The sequence below is a fragment of the Capricornis sumatraensis genome, chromosome X, assembly GCF_032405125.1.
Source record: "Capricornis sumatraensis isolate serow.1 chromosome X, serow.2, whole genome shotgun sequence".
NCBI classification, from domain to species: domain Eukaryota; kingdom Metazoa; phylum Chordata; class Mammalia; order Artiodactyla; family Bovidae; genus Capricornis; species Capricornis sumatraensis.
Genome location: NC_091092.1, coordinates 31,155,662 through 31,172,531, shown reverse-complemented (window position 1 = coordinate 31,172,531; position 16,870 = coordinate 31,155,662).

Genomic DNA, 16,870 nt, shown 5'->3' with positions numbered 1-16,870 from the left:
TAACATGGGGATTCATAAACCACATTCATAAATACCAAAAAAAAACCAATATTGTTGGCTTTGTTACACTTAGTCTGCATGTAGTCCTCACTTTCATATACTCAACAATGACACTCTAAAATGTATTTCCTTTGCCTAATTTTGACTTGTGTATCAGTTGACAAATAATAATTATGAATTGTCACATGCTGGTGCTACCTGTCAGCCAGTAATTTACTTTAGGTGGCATCTTGATCTATGTCTATACAGTTGCACCTCTTGGTACAAGTGTTGTATTTAGATACATTTTAATTTCATTTTATGACAAATGAGAGAGAATATGAATAAAAGAGAAAGTTCTGACACTTATAATAGGAGCACATTTCTCATGAATTAATTCAAACAAAATAAAGATTAAAATCTAGTGGAATGAATTCCGTCTAGACTTGTTGGATTTAAGCTTCTACTAAATTATGAAAAAAAAGAATTTTATTGTAAATCACAATATCAAAAAATATATCAACTAAATATGTATCTAAATAAGTTGTATTTTAGGATTTTAATTTCTTGTCTTTAAGAGCAGAAGGCCTTATGTAGTACAAAATTCTAATTTTGGCTTGTGACATATTTGGCTTGGTATGTTTGCTCTGGTATGCATTATAGTAATGGAGAAGGCAATGGCAACCCACTCCAGTACTCTTGCCTGGATAATCCCATGGACGGAGGAGCCTGGTAGATTGCAGTCCATGAGGTCGTGAACAGTCGGACACGACTGAGTGACTCCAGTTTCACTTTTCACTTCCATGCATTGGAGAAGGCAATGGCAACCCACTACAGTTCTCTCGCCTGGAAAATCCCAGGGACAGGGGAGCCTGGTGGCCTGCCGTCTATGAGGTCGCACAGAGTCGGACATGACTGAAGTGACGCAGCAGCAGCAGCAGCATTATAGTAAAGGGCTGACTGTAGGAAATTTATGAAGCTGCAGGCACATCTCGGTGGTATTGTGGGTTCTGTTCCAGGCCATCACAATAAAGAAAGTTATGCAATTTTTTTGGTTTCCCAATGCATATAAAAGTTATTTTTTACACTGTACTATAGTCCATTAATTGTGCAATAGCATTATGTCTAAAAAATTTACATGCCTTATAAAAATACTTTATTGTTAAATATGCTAACCATCATCTGAGCCTTCAATAAGCCAATAATCTTTTCTTTTTCTGGTGAAGGGTCTGAAATATTGGAAGAATTACCAAAATGCAACACAGAGACACAAAGTGAGCAAATGCTGTTGGGAAAATGATGTCAATAAACATGCCTCACACAGGGTTACCACAAACCTTCAACTTATAAAAAAGCAAAACAAAGCAAAAAAACATCAGTATTTACAGTGAACAATAAAGGGCAGTAAAATGAAATATGCCTATTAACAAGGTTTTTTTGACAGATGAGAAGAATTTTTTTTAGATGTAGTTTTTTAAAATATAAATTTATTTATTTATTTTAATTGGAGGTTAATAACTTTACAATATTGTATTGGTTTTGCCATACATCAACATGAATCTGCCACAGGTATACACGTGTTCCCCATCCTAAACCTCCCTCCCACCTCCCTCCCCATACCATCCCTCTGGGTTCTCCCAGTGCACCAGCCCCAAGCATCCAGTATTATGCATCAAACCTGGACTGGCGATTCATTTCATATATGATATTATGCATGTTTCAATGCCATTCTCCCAAATCATCCCACCCTCTCCCTCTCCCAGAGTCCAAAAGACTGTTCTATACATCTGTGTCTCTTTTGCTGTCTTGCATACAGGGTCATCATTACCATCTTTATAAATTTCATATATATGTGTTAGTATACTGTATTGTTGTTTTTCTTTCTGGCTTACTTCACTCTGTATAATCGGCTCCAGTTTCATCCACCTCATTAGAACTGATTCAAATGTATTCTTTTTAATGGCTGAGGAATACTCCATTGTGTATATGTACCGCAGCTTTCTTATCCATTCATCTGCTGATGGACATCTAGGTTGTTTCCATGTCCTGGCTATTATAAACAATGCTGTGATGTAATTGGAGTACACGTGTCTTGTTGGTGAACATCAGGGTAGAAATAGCTAGAAAGCACTTAATAAAAGTAGAACTGAAGCTCAGATTGGATTTAAATGTTTGTTACTTATATGGCCAGAGGTATATGGATCATGAGAGTGGAATTCAAATGCCTAAAGGATTAATAGATCCAAGAATATTGTGTAGACATTGCTCTTTCAATACTTACATAAATAAATGAGGCAAGCAAGGTTTGGGATTTCTGAGTAGCTTAGAACTGGAACTAAGTTCTTTGCAAGAAGCTAGGAACCATAATGCTATAAAACAGGCATTAAAATGTCTCAATCCACTAGCCTAGGGACTTAGTAAAGAAAGTTGGCCTTCTTGTAAGTGTTATTTTAAAAAATTACCATCAAGGAATTAGAACCCCAAACCAGTGCCACACACAGAAAAATATACAGTTCATACTGTACAAAAAGAATGAAAACCAATAAAGTAATATAAAGGTGTCCTCAAAAACACTGAGACCTCTATAGGCTCAATGGAAGTAAATATGAAACTGCTTGAAGCAAATCTGCACTGTCCAGGGCATACAAGAATCCCATAAAAAACAGTTACTCAGAAAATGAGGTTACAATTAAAATTACATATTACACATGGAGACAAATCACTAAGAGAGAGTAAGAAAATAAAAATAAACATAAAAAGTAACACATTGTAAACTATACATAATAAAAAAGATTGAAATAGTCTTTCAAGTAAGTATTTTAACTACCTTATGACCCAGCAATCCCACTGCTGGGCATACACACCGAGGAAACCAGAATTGAAAAGACACATGTACCCCAATGTTCATCGCAGCACTGTTTATAATAGCCAGGACATGAAAACAACCTAGATGTCCATCAGCAGATGAATGGATAAGAAAGCTGTGGTACATGTACACAATGGAGTATTACTCAGCCATTAAAAAGAATTCATTTGAATCAGTTCTGATGAGATGGATGAAACTGGAGCCGATTATACAGAGTGAAGTAAGCCAGAAAGAAAAACACCAATACAGTATACTAACACATATATATGGAATTTAGAAAGATGGCAATGACGACCCTGTATGCAAGACAGGAAAAAAGACACAGCTGTGTATAACGGACTTTTGGACTCAGAGGGAGAGGGAGAGGGTGGGATGATTTTGGAGAATGGCATTGAAACATGTATACTATCATGTAAGAATTGAATTGCCAGTCTGTGTCTGACACAGGATACAGCATGCTTGGGGCTGGTGCATGGGGATGACCCACAGAGATGTTATGGGAAGGGAGGTGGGAGAGGGGGTTCATGTTTGGGAACACATGTAAGAATTAAAGATTTTAAAATTAAAAAAAAATAAAAAATAAAAAAAATAAAATAAAATAAAATAAAAAAGAGCTAAAGGAAAACAGAAATATCAGAACATGAAAGCAAAAATAACAATCATATAGAAATTCTTGAAATAAAAATACAGGCATAAATAACGTGAGGAAGATAGGAAAGTAGATTAGACATAGTTGAAAAAGAGCTTATTGAAATAGAGTATAGATCTAAGGAGCTTAGCCAGATTGCAGCACAGAGCATCAAAGAAATAGAAGAAATAGAAATCCATTCAATGTAGAGGACAATATTCAAAAAGATCAAGTCAAGAAATATCTAACCAGAGTACCAGAAGAGAGAATAAAAATGAGAAAGAGACAACTTTCCAAAAATAGTTGCTTGAGAATTTCCCAGAACTTAGGAAAGACAAACTGCTTAACCTTAAGGAATGCAGTAGGTACTAAATAAAATCCCAAATAACAAAGTTACATCTAGACTCCTTAAGTGGTAAAAATGAGAAGTATCAAAATCAAATCTTAATGCCTACCAGAGGAAAAAAACACTTATTTCCAATGGAACTCTAATCAGACTCATGTAAGACTTCTCATCAACAGCAATGCATGTCTGAAGAAAATGGAATGTTTTCAGAGACCTGATAGAGCATAATTCTTTGGGGACTTCCCTGGTCATCCAGTGGCCAAGACTCTGCTCCCAATGCAGGGTGTCTGAGTTTGACCCCTGGTCAGTGAACTAGACCCACATGCCAAAACTAACAGTTTACATGCTGCAACTAAAGATCCCACACACTGCAACAAAGATGGAAGATCCCTTGTGCTGCAAGTAAGACCTGGCACAGCCAAATAAATACATAAATAAATATTTTAAAGTGATAATCAATAATAATGATGATAGCTGGAGAATGTAAAAGCAACATGCATTTAAAATGCTGGACAACAATAGTTTGAAAACTTGCAAGAGATGTTTGATTCAGTGTATACTAAGATCTTTGTGGGAAAGAGGATATACATACTGATTCATTATAGTATTTTTAGGTTAAGCACACATGTTAAAATATAAAAGATACCACTAACATAATAGAAATACAAATTTCAGACAAGTAGAAGAAAGAAAAAATGTATGAAACTATGATAAAAACTTGATCAATTCATATGGCAGGATATATAGTAGAGATGAATCCAATTACATAATAATCACAAGTAAAATTATTAAATAATCTAGTAAAAGACTGGTAGAAATACAATCCAGATATGTGTTAATGAAGATAGACTGCCAAAATATGAAAAAAAAATGATAGTACTAATAGTATTAACCAGTAGCATACCAATGCATAAGATGGAATGCTATACAATTTTTAAAATAAATCAACAATTTATCATCTATATATCAATCAATCTATGTATCTATTTAACCTGTTCAGATAGCAAGAACATAGTGATTTTAAAAAATATAGAATTATGTTGTAATATGATATCATTTATATATGATATTTATAATATAAATGATATAATAGTCAATTATATCATTTTATAATATCATGATATAATATATAACTTAAAAGCATTTTATATTATTTATGAAAATGCACATACATATGTGGTAATTTATAAAAACATGGATTGAGGAAGATTACAATGGGAAAATCAACTGTAACAAAAAGATTTCCTTTCTTCTTTAAAATATCAAAAGAAAACACAGCAAATGAGGATGATATTATCATATCAATATTTATTCAGTATTTAGTATTACTCAGGTATTTCATAAGCATTAAGTTATTTGATCTTGCTCTATGAGGTTGATGTTTTGAATTCTGTATATTGGATACTTGGGTACTTGTTATAGTACACTCTATAATTTTTAGGCTTTAAATATTTAATAATGTTAACAATAATAAAATAAAATTTTCATGGTGGTTAGACGTTCACTGGTAATGGAGTAATTTCAATTAACAGAAATGAAGCCAAAGAAAATTATGGTAAATTATAACAGGAGACTTAACTTACTTTAAAAGTTTTATGGGGCATTCTCTTCTCCTCCCCATGTACAATATAGATTTATAAGTAAAGAGCACACTTTCCAAGCATAAAGGATGTGTTGATTTTGTTTTTATCTTCCCATGACACTCAGTAATGGGCTCTAAAGTCAAACTAGTCTCAATAGATGTTGATTAAATACAAAGATGAGGCAGATGATATATTTTAAGCTCTATGCAAGCAAATTAGTGGCTATTTTTAGAAATTTGCTCTTTGGAAAGTCAATTTATTTAAATTTTGTCTTATTTTAACATATGATGTAATAATCCAGTGCATTCTTTGTTTCATTTCTGAAGACAGTTCTGCAGATTCACTTGCAGCAAAATGTTACCGTTAAGGTATTTCTCAAGAAGCATATGTATATTTATGCTTGATATAAATACAGTGAATTTGCATATGCATTTACACTCTGCTTGGATGACTTGGGGGTCCCACGTGCTAGAGATACAACTACAGCATAAGAGGATAAAAATTGTCCTCAAAACATTTTTATTAAACACTTACTTTATGCAGGGCACCTTGTCATGTGCATATTTATATGTGCTTTACCAGATTGTGCTCATCAGTTAAAACTTGGCCTGATAGAATTTGAAATTCTTCACCTTGGCAAGTTCAGCATATTGGTCTTCCTGCTATTTCTACATCACAAATCGTATTTTTGAACAGCTCAGTCGATAACCCTTACCACATTGGGAAGCCATGGAAAGAATACAGATATCAGCAGACCAGATTCTTCTGCACACTGTAATCTTGAGTAAGTTACTTCTAAGTCTCTGGTTTTCTTGTCTGAAAACGGAGGGCATTAAACCAGATCATCCTGAAGATTTTGTCACTGAATCACTCTAGGATGATGATATTAAAAAATCTGAATCTGCATATTAGAATCTAATCTCATTATTGAAAATGGAACAAAAGTTTATTTTAAAATGTGTTAAAAATTGCATTACAAAAGGCAACCAATGTTCTTAAGAAGTAAAAGAAGAGAAGTTAGGCTTTTGGGACTCTTAATTTGGAGAACTTGCATTTCATATAACCCTGATAAAATGTATCTGAATATTACTATGATAAATTTCAGATTCTGGATAGCATGATGGGATGCTGAAGATTGTGTTATGTGTATAGAATCTACTGGGCTGAATAAATAATTTGATTAATAATGAATATGTAATAGCAGCACCTGCACTATTTCAAGCATCAATCAATGGTTTGATTAATGACTTTTGGAGGGATAAAAAGCAAAGTTTATTTTAAAAAGAATTCTAAGAAAGATGCCTGAAGGTGGCATAATGATTGCACTCAAGTATCTGTTTTTGCTCTGATATAAATAAGATGTGACTATATGATCCAGTGAACCAAATATATTGACAGTTATTAGAAAATATGAGCATATCTCTCTTGCTTTCTTAGAGATTTATTCTGCTGTGGAGTTCCCCATCTGTGCTTTCTGTGAAAGTAATAATCACCTTTCATGTGTGGGGGCTTTAAAGATAACAAATAAAATAGTTAATTTTACTTACACAATTACTAGAGAAAGTAGGCACACATTTCTTTGTTTCACAGATGTAAGAATAAAAGCTTGGAGAGCTTAAGTGCTCTGGTAAATGGCACAGCCCACATAAGAACCTAGGTCAGCCTGTCCCCACAGCCGTGCATTAAATTGCTTCCTATTTAATTCTTGTAAATTGCTTCTGTGGCCTGAATGGCAGAACATCTTTCAGTGAAAGAGTTTTATGCACATCGACACCTTTAAGAGCAATGACAATATCTATCCTTTATAAGATGACACTCTTTCCCCACTCCTTTTGGAAGAGAAGTGGTTGTTTTATTTGACTCTTCTTTCTTTCTTTTCTCTGGTTTGGACTGCCCTCAGAAAAGGTACATTCTTGTTCTCTCTAGGTCATATGATAAACCTAGAGAGAATGACTCTGTCCCTGAAGTGAATAAATGGCAGTTATTCAAAGCTGTGAGTGGGTAGGCAAGTGTCGGTGATTTGGGTGGAGACTAGCAAGCAGTTATAACTGTAAGTCGCATTCTCCAACTTAATTGATTAGCATTTAATTGACAAAAATATTGACATTTTGATCTGCTTTTCTCTTACTCCCGAATACATCTCTTAATTGATTCCAAATGCTACAGAGGATGAATAAGGTGCTGTTGTTTGGCCCACTAAAACACTAACACAAGCCTTAATGATTAATTTTGCTGACTATCTCTATTATTAGGATAATAGTGGGCACTTTGAAATGAATAAGAAATGTTCTTATAGGCTATGAGTAAGAAATATACCCAATTGTAGTATCAAGTATCTCTGATTCAAATAACTGAATTCCTCTTCCTGTTTATTATTTCATACAACCCCTCAGAAAGTGCTCAAAAGTTCCAAGCAATTTTTCTTTTCAAACATAAGCCTTATGGATTGCTTGTGGCAGGACTTGACTATAGACAAAAGTTTTAACATTTACTGGAATTTACACAACAGGTCAAGGCAGATCTAGCAGGAGAAGATGAGAGGAATCCTAGAATAATGGGCAACTGTCATCAAAGAGGGCAAGCAGGAGACTTCAAAAAAGTGTGGGTAATACCTGAAATAAGAATATTATGTAAGGATAATTTAATAATCATGAATCCAGGTTGGCAGTCCAGTAGTGGAACTCAGGATGGATTTGGATCAGTTGAGATCCAACCTCAATAGGGCTTCAACTTTTAGAATGTTAAAGCAGAGTAAGGTACACCTTGGTCTAGACTCCAAATTAGGAACTTAGCATAAAATAAAGACAAAGATCAAGTTTATAGAAGGAAGACTGTTGGCTAAAAGGAAAATAGGAAAATGTCAGTAAAAGTTATAAGGCTGGAGTGGCAAGTCTGATTGATTTCTTGGTCATCAAACTATTCGTTAAATGATGACTGTACTCCCTGGTAGCTCAGCTGGTAAAGAATCAGCCTGCAATGCAGGAGACCCTGGCTCAATTCCTGGGTCAGGAAGATCCCCTGGAGAAAGGATAGACTAGCCACTCCAGCATTCTTGGGTTTTCCTGGTAGCTTAGATGGTGAAGAATACACCTGCAATGTGGGAGACCTGGGTTTGATCCCTGGGTTGGGAAGATTCCCTGGAGGAGGGAACAGATACCCACGCCAGTGTTCTTGCCTGGAGAATTCCATGGACAGAAGAGGCTTGCATGCTCAGTCCATGAGGTTGCAAAGAGTCGTACACGACTGAGCGACTTTCACTCACTCAGGCACTCATACTTGCTAATAGAATCTAATTCAGAGCTGAGTCTAGAAATCAGAGTTATATTGTCCTAGTTTTAAGGACTAGGGCAAGGATCCAGTACAATTATTACCACAATGTTCATGGAAATGTCATGATTCCAGGGGTTATTGGTGAACATTGGTGAAGAGACAGTCATCATAGGGAGGTCTTGGGCTCCAAAATCACTGCAAATGGTGATGGCAGCTGTGAAATTAAAAGATGATTGCTCCTTGGAAGAAAAGCTATGACAAACCTAGACAGCATATTAAAAACCAGAGACATTACTTTCCTGACAAATGTTCATCTAGTCACAGCTATAGTTTTTCCAGTAGTCATGTGTGGATATGAGAGTTGAACCATAAAGAAGGCTGAGCGCTGAAGGACTGATGCTTTTGAACTGTGGTGTTTGAGAAGACTCTTGAGAGTCCCTTGGGCTCCAAGGAGATCAAACCAGTTCATCCTAAAGGAAATCAACCCTGAATATTCACTGGAAGGACTGATGCTGAAACTGAAGCTCCAATAGTTTGGCCATTTGATGCGAAGAACCTGCTCATTGGAGAAATCCCTGATGTTGGGAAAGACTGAAGGCAGGAAGAGAAGGGGACAACAGAGAATGATAAGGTTGGATGGCATCACCAACTCGATGGACATGAGTTTGAGCAAGCTCTGGGTGTTGGTGATGGACAGGGAAACCTGGTGTGCTGCAGTCCATAGGGTCACAAAGAGTCAGACACAACTGAGTGACTGAACAACAACAATGTCCTTATAGTATAATGAGTGACAGAGATAGGTACACAGGGACTTATAATACAAAAGTGTATAAAATTACATTAAAGAGATCCCTGAAACAGACTTAATCTGTCTTGAAAAATTTCATGCAGAAAGTGTTTTTAAGTGGATAACTGAAGGATGATTAGAGATTTGCCAGCTGATGGCAGAAGGATGGCATGGGGAAGAGAAGAAAAAGTTCTAGTCAAAAGGAACAGTTTGCATCCTTAGAATTTAGTGAGTTCATGCTGCATTTGAGGACCTCCTAAACTAAGCATAATCAACTTGATAACCATTAATATTCAACACATGTGAGCATCCTCAGACTTATTTTTTTCCATTTCTAACCTATTTCTGATTTAATCTGACTTCCAGCAGCCCATCTCACAAACAATATCAAAGCTAGTTATGAGAGAGGATACCATGGCTAAATTCTTCATGGATAGTAAAAAGTTGGCTGTATGTTTGGATCACCTTGTCATTTTCATTGCCCTAGAGGAAAAAGGAGTAATAGAAACTGAGGAAGGTGAGCATTTAAATAAATTCACACAGATTCACATGCAGAAGGTGAGGCAATGACGGTGGTTTGGTTGCTAAGTCGTGTCGAAATCTTTTGACCCCATGGATTGTAGCCCACCAGGCTCCTCTCTCCATAGGATTTCCCAGGCAAGAATACTGGAGTAGGCAGCCATTTCCTTCTCCAAGGGATCTTCTTGACCCAGGGATTGAACCAGAGTCTCTTCCACTACAGACAGTTTATAACCAGGCAATGATAACCAGTGACATTTATAGATGATTACAGTCAACTTAGTACCCTCACCTATTTTATTTCATTATGGCTTTACAATAACTCGGAAGGATAGGAGAGGATAGGTATGAGACACTAGTGGGTCTCAGGTGTTTTCTGGACAGCAGATGTGGGGCCTCAAACAAAGTGTTCTACTACGGCCTTTTTTCATCATAAACCATTATGTCTCCAAACCTCACTAAAGCAGATGAACAAATTATCATAATGTTCAGTTACTGGCCTTTTTCTATGATATCTTTCCTATAGGGAAATAAATTTATATTCTGACATATAAGCAATGGCTTCAATAAACTGTGGAAAATTCTGAAAGAGATGGGAATACCAGACCACCTAACCTGCCTCTTGAGAAATCTCTATGCAGGTCAGGAAGTAACAGTGAGAACTAGACATGAAACAACAGACTGGTTCCAAATAGGAAAAGGAGTATGTCAAGGCTGTATATTGTCACCCTGCTTATTTAACTTATCTGCAGAGTACATCATGAGAAACGCTGGACTGGAAGAAACACAAGCTGGAGTCAAGATTGCCGGGAGAAATATCAACAACCTCAGATATGCAGATGACACCACCCTTATGGCAGAAAGTGAAGAGGAACTAAAAAGCCTCTTGATGAAAGTGAAAGTGGAGAGTGAAAAAGTTCACTTAAAGCTCAACATTCAGGAAATGAAGATCATGGCATCCGGTCCCATCACTTCATGGGAAATAGATAGGGAAACAGTGGAAACAGTGTCAGAGTTTATTTTGGGGGGCTCCAAATCACTGCAGATGGTGATTGCAGCCATAAAATTAAATAACACTTACTCATTGGAAGAAAAGTTATGACCAACCTAGATAGCATATTCAAAAGCAGAGACATTACTTTGTGGACTAAGGTCCGTCTAGTCAAGGCTATGGTTTTCTCTGTGGTCATGTATGGATGTAAGCGTTGGACTGTGAAGAAGGCTGAATGCCAAAGAATTGATGCTTTTGAACTGTGGTGTTGGAGAAGACTCTTGAGAGTCCCTTGGACTGCAAGGAGATCCAACCAATCCATTCTGAAGATCAGCCATGGGATTTCTTTGGAAAGAATGATGCTAAAGCTGAAACTCCAGTACTTTGGCCACCTCATGCGAAGAGTTGACTCATTGGAAAAGACTCTGATGCTGGGAGGGATTGGGGGCAGGAGGAGAAGGGGACGACAGAGGATGAGAAGGCTGGATGGCATCACTGACTCGATGGACATGAGTCTGAGTGAACTCCGGGAGTTGGTGGTGGACAGGGAGGCCTGGCGTGCTGTGATTCATGGGGTCGCAAAGAGTCGGACACAACTGAGCGACTGAATTGAACTGGTCCTAAGAATGTATAAATTGGAAACAGTGTTACAAGCCACAAAAATCTACTATAGACCAAGATTGTGTGAGGTTCTGAGAGGGTTACATGGAAAGGAAGAAAAAATGGAGTTATTTGATAAATAGATATGGAACAACTGGAGAACAATCAATCCTGTGATACTAAATGAAAATGCAGTAAGCATTGAACCTCATATTGAAAAAGATAGGGTGTAAAAAAGGCAGTCTGTTAATTGACATACGGTTTAGATACAGATAGACAATTTTTCAATAAGCACAACTGATTTGTTGTCCAGAGGAACTAAAAATGGTCATATTTCCTGGTAAAGCAACAAGAAAATGTCAAATTTTAATGACAGCAAGATACAATTAGAAAAGAATTATGCTAAAGGAAAATCAGCTTATGTAGTTTACTTGTAAAAGTTGGATTATTTTACTCTCTCCCAAGCAGCACATGGTGCTGTATCAAGGTATTTCTTCTAGTTTACCAGATGAAGTCATCATTGATTCCATTCACATTATTGCATTAAAAATCTATGAGAACTTTTTGTTCTACAAGAAATGTAAAATAGCTGTAGCTATACAAGAAAAATGAAATGGCTCAGTGGGGGATTTTATTTCGGTTTGGAATGGGTAACACTCAGGATTTGTTTTGATTTATCAGTAAAACAACAAAAACAAAAAAAAAACACATAAAGTCATGAGATATATACATGGGAAACGGTGGAGACATTTGCAGATAGTAACAGTTCTGCTAATTGGTTCAATCCACAGGAAGCAGTGCCATCCCAAATATGCCAGCTTTTTAGACAACAGATTTTCTTTTTTTAATTAGCAGTGATATAAATTAAGGTGACACAGGGCATCTTCTTATTATCAAGGGATCCCAGATGTATTTATATTGTAAATGACAGAATTGCTGCCACTTCCACCCAACTGTCCCCACAGAAATGAGTGGTTTCAGTGAGTGAAGACAGCCCTGAAAGAGCATGCAAAATGTGACATTTATCTCTAGACTACTTGGAAATGATTTGTTACCCCTGGGGCACACCCACCTCACGTTCGCTTTCATTGTTCTGTCACTATTCTCAAAATGGACAAGACCAAGCCTGAAAAGTCTTTATAAAACCATCTTTCCCTGTGTGCTGAGGTCACATTTCCCTAGCTATGGGTCTAAAGATAATGGAATTGGCTGTATGTAGCCTCAACCAATGACTTTTCAGCCTGTTTTTATTTTGACCTGTGGTAAGAAATAGTGAAAATACATTTTATATAGACTGGATAAACACACACACACTATGAAAAATATTTTAATGGAACTTTACTATGTGCAATGCTCGCTGATATTTTTTATTCTATTTCTTATTTTAATTGCTGGTTGCAGCCTATTCAATTTATTTCAAGACTCACTAATGTATTTCTACTTGTAGTTTCCAAAATCATTGGTCAAGGAAGCTCTCATGCTATCAAATCAACTGTTTTCAACCTATTTCTTCACTAGATAACAAAACAAGAACGTTAAGCAGTTATGCATGAATGATGTGTTAATACTATTTTAAGTGCATTTTGTAAATTCTGAAGTATTTATTATTTGCCTTTGGCTTTGCTAAAAATTGTGTGGCTTAAGTGTCCTGTTAGAGGTGATGTTTTATAAAAATTATGAATTATTATCACACTTAAATTTTTGTTTCAAATTCTACATACCATTTGGCCATGCAAAAAGGTTGATCCATATAAATCCATTAAAAGGCTTGACCTCTGTTATGCAATTCAAAGATATTTTGGAAGAAATAAATTAAGTTAAATGAATAAATTATCCTTAAAAACTACAGATCAAGTATTGCCTATTAGAGCCATTAGTAGCTACTTTATAAACAGTGATCTTCATGTTTTGTTGCTTCAACTAGCAATGACAAATTAACTCATATAACTCATCATCTTAGTATTAAAAGCATATAGATGTTGTTGTTGTTATTGTTCAGTTGCTAAGTTGTGTCCAAATCTTTGCAACCCCATGGATTGCAGCACATTAGGCTTCCCTATAATTCAAATCTTATGTGAAAAATCAATGCAAATTATATATTCTGAAATAATGTTATTGCTTATAGATTTTTGTGTTTATAGGGCCTCACCTTTTTAAGTTTTGTTTTCTCCTACCAACTAGAGTTTTCTCCTGGTTGTTTGTTTCTTGTTTAAACTGTGGTACAAAGAGATAAAGAGTCTAGCTCAAGTTTAAAAGACTAAAAACCATGATAATTGACACAGTAGCTCAGTTCAGTTCAGTCCCTCAGTCGTGTCCGACTCTTTGCGACCCCATGAATCACAGCACGCCAGGCCTCCCTGTTCATCACCATCTCCCAGAGTTCACTCAGACTCACGTCCATCGAGTCAGTGATGCCATCCAGCCTTCTCATCCTCTGTCGTCCCCTTCTCCTCCTGTCCCCAATCCCTCCCAGCATCAGAGTCTTTTCCAATGAGTCAACTCTTCGCATGAGGTGGCCAAAGTACTGGAGTTTCAGCTTTAGCATCATTCCTTCCAAAGAAATTCCAGGGTTGATCTCCTTCAGAATGGATTGGTTGGATCTCCTTGCAGTCCAAGGGACTCTCAAGAGTCTTCTCCAACACCACAGTTCAAAAGCATCAATTCTTTGGCACTCAGCCTTCTCCACAGTCCAACGCTCACATCCATACATGACCACAGAGAAAACCATAGCCTTGACTTAGATGGACCTTAGTTGGCAAAGTAATGTCTCTGCTTTTGAATATACTATCTAGGTTGGTCATAACTTTTCTTCCAAGGAGTAAGCGTCTTTTCATTTCATGGCTGCAATCACCATCTGCAGTGATTTTGGAGCCCCCCAAAATAAACTCTGACACTGTTTCCACTGTTTCCCTATCTATTTCCCATGAAGTGATGGGACCGGATGCCATGATCTTCATTTCCTGAATGTTGAGCTTTAAGTGAACTTTTTCACTCTCCACTTTCACTTTCATCAAGAGGCTTTTTAGTTCCTCTTCACTTTCTGCCATAAGGGTGGTGTCATCTGCATATTTGAGGTTGTTGATATTTCTCCCAGCAATCTTGATTCCAGCTTGTGCTTCTTCCAGCCCAGCGTTTCTCATGATGTACTCTGCATATAATTTAAATAAGCAGGGTGACAATATACAGCCTTGACGTACTCCTTTTCCTATTTGGAACCAGTCTGTTTTTTCATGTCCAGTTCTGTTGCTTCCTGACCTGCATAGAGATTTCTCAAGAGGCAGGTTAGGTGGTCTGGTATTCCCATCTCTTTCAGAATTCTCCACAATTTATTGTGATCCACACAGTCAAAGGCTTTGGCATAGTCAATAAAGCAGAAATAGATGTTTTTCTGGAACTCTCTTGCTTTTTCCATGATCCAGCAGATGTTGCCAATTTGGTCTCTGGTTCCTCTGGCTTTTCTAAAACCAGCTTGAACATCAGAAAGTTTACAGTTCACCTATTGGTGAAGCCTGGCTTGGAGAATTTTGAGCATTACTTTACTAGCATGTGAGATGAGTGCAATTGTGTGGTAGTTTGAGCATTCTTTGGCATTGCCTTTCTTTGGGATTGGAATGAAAACTGACCTTTTCCAGTCCTGTAGCCACTGCTGAGTTTTCCAAATTTGCTGGCATATTGAGTGCAGCACTTTCATAGCATCATCTTTCAGGATTTGAAATAGCTCACCTGGAATTCCATCACCTCCACTAGCTTTGTTCGTAGTGATGTTTTCTAAGGCCCACTTGATGTCACATTCCAGGATGTCTGGCTCTAGATGAGTGATCACACCATTGTGATTATCTGTGTCGTGAAGATCTTATATCTAGACTGAATTAATTAAACTTCTGAATCTTGGCCCTTTCTTTCTGTATTACATATTTACCCTAAAGAAAGTAATCTTTTCTTAAGCATAACTAGATAAGCACTTTCCCCAATAAACTATAATTCGACAACCTCTCTATTTCTCATCTATTGTTTTCAAATTTCCTGTCTTCTGTCTTTTCTAAGATGCTCAACCTTATTGCATGCATTTATTCTGGGTTAGGAGACAGAAACAAAACTGATGTAAGTGAAGACAATTCATTACTATATTTTATATCAGCCCAGTAAAATTTGATCAGATGTGGTTAGGCAAACTATTTTCTTTTTATTTGTTTATCTATTTTTGGCTGCACTGGATCTTAACTGCTTTGCACAGGCTTTCTCTAGTTTCAGCAAGTGGGGCCTACTCTGTTATGGTACATGGGCTTGTCTTTGTAGTGGCTTCTCTTGTTGCAGATCACAGGCTCTTGGCATGAAGCCTTCAGTAGTTGGACCATGCAGGCTCAATAGTTGCAGCTCATGGGACCTACAGTGAATGGGCTTCAATAGTTGTGGTGCACAGGCTTACCTGCTCAGCAGAATGTGGAATCTTCCTGGACTTGGGATAGAACCTGTGCCCCCTGCATTTGCAGGCAGATTCTTATCCACTGTGCCACTAGAGAAGTCCAAAAAACTGTTTTTCAAATGATACCTTTTCCTGATTTCCTACTTTGAATATGTATTAGTTTCTAGTAGAGAATTTCAAAGTTTATATTGAAACAGATGCAAAGGTTGCTATGTTAAAATATTTTATATATTATTAAAATGTATTTCCTTATTCCTGTAGAAGGAGAGTTTGAACTTTCAGATATCATTAGAGTTACAAATGGAAAGTCAAATATTCAAATTATGAGCTTTGGGGATACAATTTTGGAATGTAATTAATACAGAAAGCTAATTATTATAAGGACATCATCTTGATTAATTGCAGGAGTGTTTTATCTAAGTTCTTTTCTTGGGCTACCATATTTAGGCATATTTTACTGGATATATGCAAGGGACTAATGATCAAATAAAGTATAACCTCCTAAATCTAGATTTACTTGGATTATGTAAATTCAGCTATATGATAATTCAAGTAATATAGAGAACAGTCTTTTGGTATTTCTTTTGCCTAGAGATGAGCTGTTTCTTTGCCTCATATATTGAGGAGATAGGTTGCAATACATACTAATATGTTGGAACAATTCAGACACTTTAAGTGGATGATAAACAGTAGATTCTGAAAGTGAAGTGAAATCGCTCAGTAGTGTCCAACTCTTTGCGACCACATGGACTGTAGCCTACTAGGCTCCTCAATCCACAGGATTTTCCAGGCAAGAATACTGGAGTGGGTTGCCATTTCTTTCCGCAGAGGATCTTCCCAACCCAGGGATTGAACCTGAGTCTCCTGCATTGTAGGCA